This window comes from Rana temporaria, chromosome 8, assembly GCF_905171775.1.
Source record: "Rana temporaria chromosome 8, aRanTem1.1, whole genome shotgun sequence".
NCBI lineage: Eukaryota > Metazoa > Chordata > Amphibia > Anura > Ranidae > Rana > Rana temporaria.
In genome coordinates, this window is record NC_053496.1 from 152,962,956 (window position 1) to 152,975,297 (window position 12,342).

The window sequence follows — 12,342 nt, forward strand, 5'->3', positions numbered from 1 at the left end:
TATTGATGGGCAACTGCCTCTCCGCCTGTGCCCAAGTACCTTGGCGAGTGCAACCATCCAAGATCGCTCCCCAGCCCCTCAGGCTGGCATCTGTGGTCACTATCTTCCAGGCCACGGGGCTGAAAGATTTTCCCTTCAGTAGATTCTGAGGATTTAACCACCAGCACAGACTTTGCCGGACTCTTGATGAGAGTGGCAAAGGAAAATCCAAGGCCTGTGGCCTCTTGCTCCATGCTGACAGAATGGCTGCCTGTAGGATGCGAGTGTGGCTTTGAGCGTAAGGTACCGCCTCGAACGTGGCCACTAGCTTGTCTAGTAGTCGCATACATAGGCGAATAGTTGGTTCTCTTTTGCTTAGAGCCAGATGTATCAAGTCTTTGATGGCCTCGACCTTTACTAGAGGCAGGAACACTCTTTGTTGTTCTGTGTCTAACGTCATGCCGAGGTATTCCAACCGTCTTGTGGGTTGGAATGCTGATTTTTCTCGGTTTAGGATCCAACCGAACCTCTCAAGGTACTGAACCGTGAGGGCCACTGCTCGTTCCAGGCAAGGAGACGAGTGATCTATGACTAGGAGGTCGTCCAGGTAGGCTAGGACCGTGACCCCTTGGACCCTTAGATTGGCTAGGATCGGAGCTAGGACCTTTGTGAATACCCGGGGGGCCGTAGCCAGCCCGAAAGGGAGCGCCACAAATTGGAAATGACGCTGGGCCACTGTGAAGCGGAGAAATCTTTGATGTGGCTGAAAAATTGGCACATGAAGGTAAGCATCCTTTATGTCTATGGACGCCAGAAAGTCGTCTTTCTGCAGTGCGGCGGCTGCTGACCGAACAGATTCCATCCGGAAAGAACGAACCCTTAAGTAAACGTTTAAACCCTTTAGGTCCAAAATTGGCCTGACATCGCCGTTGGGCTTTGGAACGGTAAACAGATTGGAGTAGAACCCTAGCCCTTGCTCTTGGGCTGGTACCTCTACTATCACGCCCTGGCAAAGCAGATGATCCAACGCCGCCAGTAAAGAGACCTTTTTTGTTGGATCGTTCGGTACCCTTGACTCCTGATAATGAGGTGGAGGAAACTTTAGAGACTCTAATCTGTAGCCTGTGGCCACGGAAGACCGGACCCATCTGTCGGGGATATCGGCTTCCCAAACCTCCGCAAAAAGACGAAGCCTTCCCCCCACCTTTGTGGGTGGGGGCGCCCCTTCATAAGGCAGATTTAGGGGCTGGCTTTGCTGGCTTACGATACCACTGCTTCTTGCCCCCAGAGGCCTGTCCCTGCGACTTATTGTTAAAGTTTGATCTCGCAGGAGGCCGTCGATACTGCCTGGAATTGGAGGGCCCCGGAACAGGGGAGAGCTGCCTTTTGAACGCAGGTCCCCGAAACTTCTTTTTGACTGGTAAAAGGGTACTTTTGCCACTCGATATAGTCTGAATATATTTATCTAGATCCTCTCCGAAGAGTCGACCTCCATGGAAGGGAAAACCTGCCAGAAGCTTTTTGCATGGGGGCTCAGCCGCCCAGTTCTTTAACCATAAGAGCCTTCTCATGTGTACTAAAGATAGTGACAAACGAGACGCCTGCTGAATGGAGTCCTTTATAGCATCCACCGCAAAGCACAGGGCTCTAGGAATATCCGATAATTCTTCTGCCTGCTGGGCAGGAATGTCTTTAAGCATCTGTTTTGTCTGGTCTGTTAACGCCTGACAAACCCCAATAGCAGCCACTGCTGGCTGTATCACTGCACCTGCCGTAGCAAAGGATGCCTTTAAAAGTGTCTCAAGACGCTTATCCACCGGTTCTTTAAACATCTGTATGTTTTCCACCGGGCAAGTTAAAGATTTATTTACACAAGAGATGGAGGCATCCACAGCTGGGAGAGCCCACTTCTTGGAAAATTTTTCTTCCATAGGGTAGATGGTGGAAAATCTTTTAGGTGGTAAAAAGATCCTATCTGGTCGTATCCAATCCTGAAAGATCAGTTCCTCTAACAGAGAATGGACCGGAAAAACAGCGTTGCTCAAAGGCGCTTTCAATGAACCTAAGGATGATACCGCCGAAGCCTGAGGCTCCGGTAAGGGCAACTTAAATGCCAGGCGGACCATGTCTGTCAATGACTGAATCCACAAGCTCTCTCCATGGGAGGTCGAGACTGGCTCTGCATATATTTCTTTTTTTTTTATTTATTAATTTTTTGGGACTTTTGGATCTTGAGTCCCTTTTCCCCTTTCTCTACGGAATCACATCGTCTCCCCACAAGAGAAAATTGCAAGAATCCACCTGCTGTAAGGATTTGTTTAGGCTAGATTGAAAAGCTAGTTCTGTTTGTCAGAACTGCAATACTCCCTTGCGCCACCGGGTGCCACTGTGCATCAGGCTTGCACTGCTGCCGCTCTGTGTCCTCCTCTCCTGAGCTCAGAAACGAACTGAGCCAATACAGCACAGAGGAAGGGCCGCCCCTTCCTCTTATGAGATCCAACGTCCCGTCCCGCCCCCCCCTCCAAAAACGGCGCGAATTCTATATATTGCTGTGCACGCGCCCGCGCGCGTGCCCGTATCACGGGGGGCCATGGTGGAAGCAGCATGCTGCAGGGACGCAGGAGAGAAGACAGGACACAGAGGAAACATCCGCACGGCACCAGGCCAGGTAAGAACCTCCAGGTAGGCCCAGACACCTCCCTAGTTCAGGGTAAAGAGTAGGCACACACTAATACCCCACCTAGCGCCCAGCCAGATAGAACCTGCAACACATAGACCAGGGAGATCATACATATGGGGAGTAAAAACACAGACCATCCTGTCTTACACAGACATAGTGGCCCCAGACTGCCAATGCAGGAGCATACTCAGGCAAACTCCCCCAAAAGATCCCCCTGGAGAGCCTGCTGACGAACCAAGTCCCGCAGGCCCCCCTTCTTACCTGCTCCATGCCGCAGGACCTTGCACAGCAAGTGGTCCAATCTTCCCCCATCTCCGTGGGTGGCGTCTAGACCTTCAGGCCCTGGGGTCCTTTGAAGGAACCCACTGTCCTGGACCCATATAGCATCCAGGGAGGCCCGGAGCAAAAGACAGCAAAGACTAGCAGAGGGCCGGGCATGACAGAGTGTCTAGTGACACAGGAAGGGTTAAGCTAAGGGGGTTGGAGGTAGGAAGAGCAGGATTGGTGTAGAGAGGGGCGGGGGAGTTAGAAGGATCAAGTTCAGAGGAGGAGCAGGATTGGCTGCTGGTGTCAGGGGAGTTACCCTATAAAAGGGTGGGGCGGGGCCAGGCGGGCACTTGCAGTCAGGAGAGCAACGAGGAAGCAGCTTTTCCTCCTGCTCTCACACAGACAAAATGGCGTCCGTCGACCTCGTGCTCGCACGCTTGCGGGCCGAGGCAGCTCATCGGGGCACAGACTGGCTGGAGAGGCGCGCTGCAGAATGGGTCGCGGACCAGGCGGGCGGATCGGGAGGATCGGGCGGCGGTGAGTTGACCCCACGCGGGCGGAGGTCGCGGCCTCCGGCCCGCTATTCCCCGGGGCCCTCATCCAGGACTGCAAGGGGGGCCCGGAGCCCCCCGAGGGGGCGGTCGGCCCCCCCGCCGAAGCGGGTGACCAGAAGCGGGACGGGGGGGGACAGAGCAGGACGCACGCCGCCGACCTCCGTCGGTGGGCGGGGCCACGGGCCGTACCGGCGCCGCTTCCCCAAATGCGGGCGGTGGGGGGGGGACACCTTCTCCTTCTGCGGCAGGAACGGGGGCTTCAAAGGGGAAAAAGAAGGCCTCAGACCCACCTGGCACGGCCGTGGGGCCCTCTACACGTGGGGCCGGCGGTTCCGCGGGTGGGCGGGGCTCGGAGCGGGGGGCATCAGGCAACGCGGAGTCATCGTCGGGTGGTCTGCCTGCTGCAGCAACGCGGGGCAGAGGAACAGCAAAAGGCCGGCCGGAACGGAGGGGGGACTCCGGGGCCTCCAGGTCATCTTCTCCTGGGGGACTGTCGGCCGCACCGATCCCAGTCGGGGAGGACAGGTCGGAAGGTGTGCCATCGGAAGACGAAGATGGTGAACCGGAGAGGGAGTCAGCGGTGGAAATCCAGTCTACGGCAGCGGGGGCGTCTCCCGGCAGGCCTGGTAAGTCCACTACTTTACATGTATCCTCTTTAACTGACGCATTGTGTGAATTGTTGGGAGTGGGGAGGGGGGGGGTTCCAGCACCTCCGCCGCCAGTGGCGGTGGCTGCACCGGTGGTGGCGGGCGTTGCGCCTGCCGCCTCTGGGGCTGACGCCCTGTTGACGGAATTGGTGGGAGGCCTCAAGGAGCTTTTGGGCCGGGTGGCTGCTGTACAGGGCCCTTCGCCACAGGTGGCTCCGTGGGCACCTGTGGCTGTGGGCGCGACTGGGGGTGATGCTCCGGCCGGAGGGGGGGTTGCGGCTTCGCAGCTTCCCCCGGTGGCCCCAGTGGCAGGACAGGTGGGGACGGGAAAAGACAAGTCAGGGGGGGCCCCGGAGGTGGTGACTCGTTCCGATCTGGTACGTATTGCGGATGCGGCAAGGGGCGAGGTTTATATATGCTACGAGTGTCCTCTGGGGGGTCATTTAAAGCAGGAGGTGAAGGAAAAAATTTACAAGAGCGAATATGTAGAGATATTCTCCCTGTTGCCGTTGGAGAAATTCAACCTCGATAGGGTGAAGCCGGATGATTCTAAAAAGGAGGATGAGGAGAAGAGGCGGTATAGGTTGATTCCGCGCACTTTCGTGAACTGGCTCCAGGCGTTCGCCATTATGGCTAGCGTCGTTGGTGAAAAGAACCCAGAACATTGCTCGGCGTTGTTCGGGTACATGGATTCAATTGGGGAGGCGCATCGGGTGTACGGGGGGTCGGCTTGGCTCAGGTACGATGAGCAGTTTCGGCAACGGCGGGCAGTTAGGCCCTCTCTGCGCTGGGATCAGAAAGATATCAGCCTCTGGATGCGGCTCATGTCGGCGGCTAAGGCCCCGGCGCAGTCTTTTCACGGGGGGGCCGGGGGTACATCCTCCTCAGGACCGTCGGCCGGTAAGAAGTGGGGAGTTTGCTGGCAGTTCAATGAGAACGCCTGCAAATTCGGAGGATCATGTAAATTCAAACACGAGTGCTCAGGGTGTGGGGGCTCCCACCCCGCGGCCAAGTGTTTTAAAAAGGGAAAGCGTGCCGGTGACGCTGCTCAAAAAAGGGACGACTCCGGTGAAGGGGGAAAGGATGCTACCTTTCCTAAGTAGGTACCCGGACAAGGCAGCGGCAGAACTATTGTCCTCGGGGTTCAGGGACGGTTTCAAGATACCGTGTTCGCTGGCGGTGGTGCCGCCGGTGGCACGAAATTTGAAATCGGCTCTCCTTAATCCGGGGGTGGTGGGGGAAAAGTTGGGCAAGGAAGTGGCACTAGGACGGATGGGCGGGCCGTTTGCGGCCCCGCCCTTGCCGGAGCTGGTGGTGTCTCCGTTGGGGGTGGTGCCTAAGAAGGAACCGAACAAATTCCGTCTTATTCACCACCTGTCATTCCCAAAAGGGGGTTCGGTCAACGACTTTATCGATCCGGAGGCTTGCACGGTGTCCTACACGTCGTTTGATGCGGCGGTACGGTGGGTGCGGCGGTACGGACGTGGGGCCTTAATGGCAAAGGCGGACATCGAATCCGCCTTCCGGTTGTTGCCGGTGCATCCTGACTGTTTTAGGCTGTTGGGATGTTGCTGGCAGGGCCAATACTATGTTGACCAGTGCCTACCCATGGGCTGCTCCATTTCCTGCGCACTGTTTGAGACATTCAGTTCCTTTTTGGAATGGGTGGTCAGGGATGTGTCGGGCCTGGACTCGATCATTCACTATCTGGATGACTACCTCTGCGTGGGGCCGCCTTCCTCTGGTGTGTGTGCGACTCTACTGTCAACGTTGCAGCACATTGCGGGACGTTTTGGCGTGCCCTTGGCGGCTGACAAGACGGAAGGCCCCACGACGGAGATTAGTTTTCTGGGTATAGTGATCGATTCGGAAGTAATGGAGTGCCGTCTTCCCAGGGATAAGCTCGAGGCCTTGAAAGCGGAAGTTAGAGAGTTTCAGGGCTTGCGGAAGGTGCAGCTGAGGACTTTACAGTCACTGCTGGGAAAACTTAATGTTGCCTGTAGGATCATTCCCATGGGCAGAATATTTTGCCGGCGGCTGTCGGCGGCTACGGCGGGGGCGAAGGCCCCCAATCATTTCATTCGTTTGTCTAAGGAGCATCGGGAGGACTTGAAGGTATGGTATGAGTTCCTGACATCCTACAATGGCAGGTCGATGTGGCAGTCCAGTCCGGTGAGTAACTTCGACGTGGAACTGGTAACGGACGCGGCGGGGTCCACGGGCTATGGGGCTTTCTTCAAGGGGCAGTGGAGCGCAGAGCCTTGGCCGAGGTCTTGGGTGGAGGCAGGCTTTCTCCGGAACCTGGTGCTGCTGGAACTTTTTCCGGTGGTGTTGGCCATTGAGCTTTGGGGGGAGGCCTGCAGCAACCTAAAACTCCGGCTGAACTGTGACAACATGGGAGTGGTTCAGGTAGTGAACCGCATGTCCGCGTCGTCACAACCGGTCATTCGGCTCATGCGGCATTTAGTGTTGAGGTGTTTGCAACTGAACATTTTCATTTATGCCGTGCATATCCCGGGCGTCGAGAACACGCTGGCTGATTCATTGTCTCGTTTTCAGTGGGACAAGTTCAGAGAGCTGGCCCCGGCCGCGGAGGCTGTCGGGGTCCCGTGCCCAGGCTGGATTTGGGAGCTGGCGCTGGATTAGCCGCCTCGTGGATTAAGCGGTCCGTTAGCACGGCCACATGGTCGGCCTACGCCAAGGTATGGAAGGAATGGTTGGAGTTGGGTGCCGAAGCTGGGGTCGTGAGCGGGGGGCCAGAGGAGCGGTTGCAGGTAATTTATTTTGTATCCAGGAACATGGAGCTAGGCGTGTCCGTGTCCTCCATTGAGAAAAAGTTGGCGGGTTTAGCGTTCTTTTTTAAACTGATGGGGGGGGTGGATTGGACCAAGGACTTCTGGGTCAGACAGGCAGTGAAGGGCTACAGGAAAGGTCATAAGGTGCAGGATGCCAGGAGGCCGGTCTCTTTTGCCAATTTGGTAGGTATCAGGGGGGCCTTGGACGGGGTGTGCACGGGGCAGTATGAATGCCTGTTATTCGCGGCGGCTTTCTCGCTGGCATTTTACGGCGCGTTCCGCATCAGTGAATTGGTTAGCCCTTCTCGCATGAGGGCTGGGGGGCTGATGAGGGAGGATGTGTGGATATCGGAGGATAAGGTGGGTATTCGATTGCGCAGATCAAAAACCGACCAGAGGGGCAGGGGGGTGGACGTGGTTCTTTTTTCCCTGCCGGGGGCCAGAGTATGTCCGGTGGCATCGGTCAAGGCATTTTTGGGGGTCAGGCCGGAAGGGGGCGGGCCGTTGCTTAGGCACGAAGATGGGTCTTTCTTGTCAAAGTTCCAATTTGTGGCGGTTTTTCGCAGTTGCTTACAAGAAATGGGCTTGGACAAGTCCGAGTTTTCGTCTCACTCCTTCCGTATCGGGGCGGCTACCGAAGCTGCCAGGTGCGGGATGAACGAGGCGGCAGTACGGAAGATCGGGAGGTGGGAATCACGGAGGTTCCGGTCATACGTGCGGCCTCAGTTGGTGGTTGGTTAATGGGGAAGGGAGTGATGAAAAGGGGGGGGCTTTTGCTAGGGTTGGTGTTCGTTGGTGAGCATTGTGGATTGTTTATTTCATTTCAGATGGAGGGACTACACGCCTCGTCTGGATTTTCGGACATTCGTACGTTTGCTGGGGGGCAAGAAGGGCTGATGAGAAGCCGGAAGGCAGGCAGCTGGGTATTTCCAGGAAGGAAGCGGTTTTGAGGTGGTTGGGGATACCTGGGATGATGTGGGGTAGGGTGCTACCAGAGGTCGAGAGGTACGCCCGACTGGACAGGCCCCCCGATGTTCTGGTTATACACGCGGGGGGGAATGATTTTGGTGTGCGAAAAATCAGGGCTCTGATTACGGACATCAAAGCGGACTTTGAGCGGCTGCGAGCGGCCTTTCCGGGGACGGTGCTGGTGTGGTCGGAAATTGTCGCCCGCACACAGTGGCGCAAGGCTCGGTCAGTTACAAAGCTCAACAGAGCCAGGACTCGGGTTAACCGGGTGGTGGGTAAATTTTTGGCACGCCTTGGGGGGCTAGTGGTACGCCACCAGGAATTGGAGACTAATGTAGGCATGTATCTGAGGAGGGACGGGGTCCATCTGACGGATGTGGGGATTGCGCTGTGGTCGATGGGGATTCAAGAAGGGATCCAGAGAGCGTTGAGGTTGGGTGGGGGCCCTTAAAGGTGGAGGTGTCATCCTTTCGGGCTGTGGCGGTTAGTTCTGTTGGTCCTTTATGGTGGCAGTAGAAAACGTGTGAAAACGGGGGTGGGGGGCTCATCAATATGATGGGCCCCTTAAAGTGTATCCCAGCGAAAGGTTAGTTGGGATACTGTAACGTTTGCACTGCGGGCGGGGGTTGTCTCCGAGCGTACTACACGGACTGGAGGCCTAAAAGTTTAATGTTTGCTCGCAGTGCATTGTTCATCTGGTATATGGTAAAATGGTGGAGAATGGGTGTGCTGCCACAAAGGACCAACAGAGTGGGGGTTTATTGTATGTCATTTGATGTTGGATATTTACCGTTTCATTTAAGTTGGAGTTTTTATTGCAATTTATGTTTTAATAAAATAGGCTGTTGTGGCCAGTTTACTCCAAAGCAAAGGTGTGGTCTCTTTACTATATAGTAAGTGGGGGACAATTAAGGGGTGGAGTACATGGGGTCTCAACGGTCGAAGGTTATTGTGTCATATCTGGACTACACTAGTCAAGGGAGGCCCGGAGCAAAAGACAGCAAAGACTAGCAGAGGGCCGGGCATGACAGAGTGTCTAGTGACACAGGAAGGGTTAAGCTAAGGGGGTTGGAGGTAGGAAGAGCAGGATTGGTGTAGAGAGGGGCGGGGGAGTTAGAAGGATCAAGTTCAGAGGAGGAGCAGGATTGGCTGCTGGTGTCAGGGGAGTTACCCTATAAAAGGGTGGGGCGGGGCCAGGCGGGCACTTGCAGTCAGGAGAGCAACGAGGAAGCAGCTTTTCCCACCCTCCCTCCCTTATTGCATTACCAGTTGTTGCCGGTGTTTTTTCTTTTGCAGGTACGGTGTTGGACGGTCGTCACGACAGCTGGGTTGGCGGTTAGTTCTGTTGGTCCTTTATGGTGGCAGTAGAAAACGTGTGAAAACGGGGGGTGGGGGGCTCATCAATATGATGGGCCCCTTAAAGTGTATCCCAGCGAAAGGTTAGTTGGGATACTGTAACGTTTGCACTGCGGGCGGGGGTTGTCTCCGAGCGTACTACACGGACTGGAGGCCTAAAAGTTTAATGTTTGCTCGCAGTGCATTGTTCATCTGGTATATGGTAAAATGGTGGAGAATGGGTGTGCTGCCACAAAGGACCAACAGAGTGGGGGTTTATTGTATGTCATTTGATGTTGGATATTTACTGTTTCATTTAAGTTGGAGTTTTTATTGCAATTTATGTTTTAATAAAATAGGCTGTTGTGGCCAGTTTACTCCAAAGCAAAGGTGTGGTCTCTTTACTATATAGTAAGTGGGGGACAATTAAGGGGTGGAGTACATGGGGTCTCAACGGTCGAAGGTTATTGTGTCATATCTGGACTACACTAGTCATGGCAAACAGGGACTTTAGGCACCCCAAAAGATTCTAAGTCCTGGGCCCAGGATCCAGCTCTCTGAAAGAGAAGCATTATGGGCAAAACCCCCTAGTTAGGGGCCCGGGTACTGTCCACTTTGGCTCTGAGGCACCTTGGACAGATCCGGTTAGCCTGCCTTGATCCCAAGGATGTAGAGACAAGCTATTCCATGACCAACACCTAAGACACTGGCGAAAAAACTGAGGTACTCCTCCTATGGGAGGGGGTTATATAGGGAGGGGCACTTCCTGTTTGAGATTGCCAGTGTCCATCACCTGAAGGTACTCCATATAACCCACATAGTAATGAATATGCCGCTCTGTGTCCCGTGATGTACGATAAAGAAAAAGTCTTTTTTCCTGAGCATAGCGTGCATGTTACATAAACATTCTTGCCTTTAATTTCAATCAAGGAGAAGTAGTCACGGTACTTCCAGTTTGAGAATGCTAACTTTTATCTTCCCCAGCTCGTCGCCATTGTCGCTGACGGCTGGTGGTGTGGCACTGCACTGGTGGGGGTACTGACAGTGTGGTATGGTGGTACCTGACTGACCGTGATCTGAGTCTGACTCCTTGATTCCTCTCTTGTATTTTTTTTTTGTGGGGGCACTGGGGGGCACCTAAATAAAAGAAAAAAAAATGGGCGTGTCTTCTTTAAAATACATGGCATTGACAAGGGGCAACTATGCTAAAGAATTTAAGGTTAATCATGCCTTTTTTTCTTTGGGTGACTTTTCTACTGCAGGGCATGTTTTTTTAAAATCTATACCAAACCTAGAAATCTAGAAAGGATGTTAAAGCGGATGTGCCACGGGGAAAAAATATTAAAAGCCAGCAGCTACAAATACCGCAGCTGCTGACTTTTAATATTAGGACACTTACCTGTCCTGGAGTCCAGCGCTGATCGCAGCAGAGCACGAGCGATCGCTCGTCTCTCTGCTGCTCCCCCCTCCATCCACGCTCAGGGAACCAGAAAGTGAAGCGCTGCGGCTTCACTGCCCGGTTCCCTACGGCGCATGCGCGAGTCGCGCTGCGCCCGCCGATTGGCTCACACGCTGTGTGCTGGGAGCCGAGTGTTCCCAGCACACAACGGGCGACAGACGGGATGTGACGGAATGCCCGTCTTTCGCCCGTAGCGTGTGGCCGGAAGTGGGTGCAAATACCTGTCTTTAGACAGGTGTCTGCACCCCCCTCCCCCCTGAAAGGTGTCAAATGTGACACCGGAGGGGGGGAGGGTTCCGATCAGCGGGACTCCACTTTAGGGTGGAGAACCGCTTTAAAGGTGGACCACATTCAAAAAAATAAAAATAAAAAAAAGATATTGAGTAGTACAGTGCTACTACTATGAGGCTCATGCCTGTCTTGTTTTAAATAATGTTTGCTGCTAATTTTAATGCAAGCCTTTGGTAGAAGATGCAAAATATAATACAAGACAAAACCGCAATATTCAAAGTATTGTTTTACAGCTGGGATCCTATCTTTTCCTATCGATGCAAGTATTCTGCAACTTCTAACAAAGGCTTGCATTAAAATTAGCAGGAAACATTAGTAAAAGAAAGGCATGAGCTTCATAGCACTGTACTCAATGGCCCAGATTCAGGTAGATCGGGGCAATATTTGCGTGGGCAAAGAGCAAAGATTTTTCTCTGCGCCCACGCAAATATTTCGATTTGCCCGCGATTCACGGAGCAGTAGCTCTGTAAATTGCGCGGGCGCTATGCTAATTAGCCCTGCGTAAGGGCGCCTAATGTAAATGATCCCGCCGGGGGCGGGAATCATTTAAATTAGGCGCGCTCCCGCGCCGAGCGAACAGCGCATGCTCCGTCGGGAAACTTTCCCGACGTGCATTGCGGCAAATGACGTCGCAAGGACGTCATTTGCTTCTAAGTGAACGTGAATGGCGTCCAGCGCCATTCACGAATCACTTACGTAACCGACGTGAAATTTAAATTTCACGAGCGGGAAGCGCAGCTATACTTTAGCATTGGTTGCCCCTGCTATTAGCAGGAGCAACCTTGCGCTAAAGTTGGCGTACGGAAACTCCGTACCTTGCGTGCCCAGGGCCCGCGCAACTTTTGTGAATCGGTGGTAGTATGCAATTTGCATACTATACGCCGATCACAATGGCCGCGCCCCCTAGCGGCCAACGCAAGAATGCAGCCTGAGATATGAAGGCATAAGGAGGCTTATGTCTGTCATATCTTAGGCTGCAGTCGGTGTAACGAGGTTCCTGAATCAGGAGCACTCGTTACACCGGAGCCAGTAAGCACTTGTGCCGCGCAACCTATGGTTGCGCGGGCGCAAGTGCTTCTTGAATCTGGGCCAATATCTTTTTATTTTGTATGTGGTCCTCCACTGGTCCACCTTAAAATCCTTTCTAGATTTCCAGGTTTGGTTTGTATGGTATTATTGGTATAGTATCAGTCAGACTCAGCCAGTAGCACAAAGTTCATATTTCGCCACACGCCACTGCGCCAGGCCTAAGCCGGCATTAGACTAGGCCGCTCTCCCCCCCCCCCCCAGTTCCAATCTGCTCCTCACCTGGGACCTGGCTGCACAGGGGGCAGGAGCCACAGTCGGTCGGTCGGTGCTGCTGTCT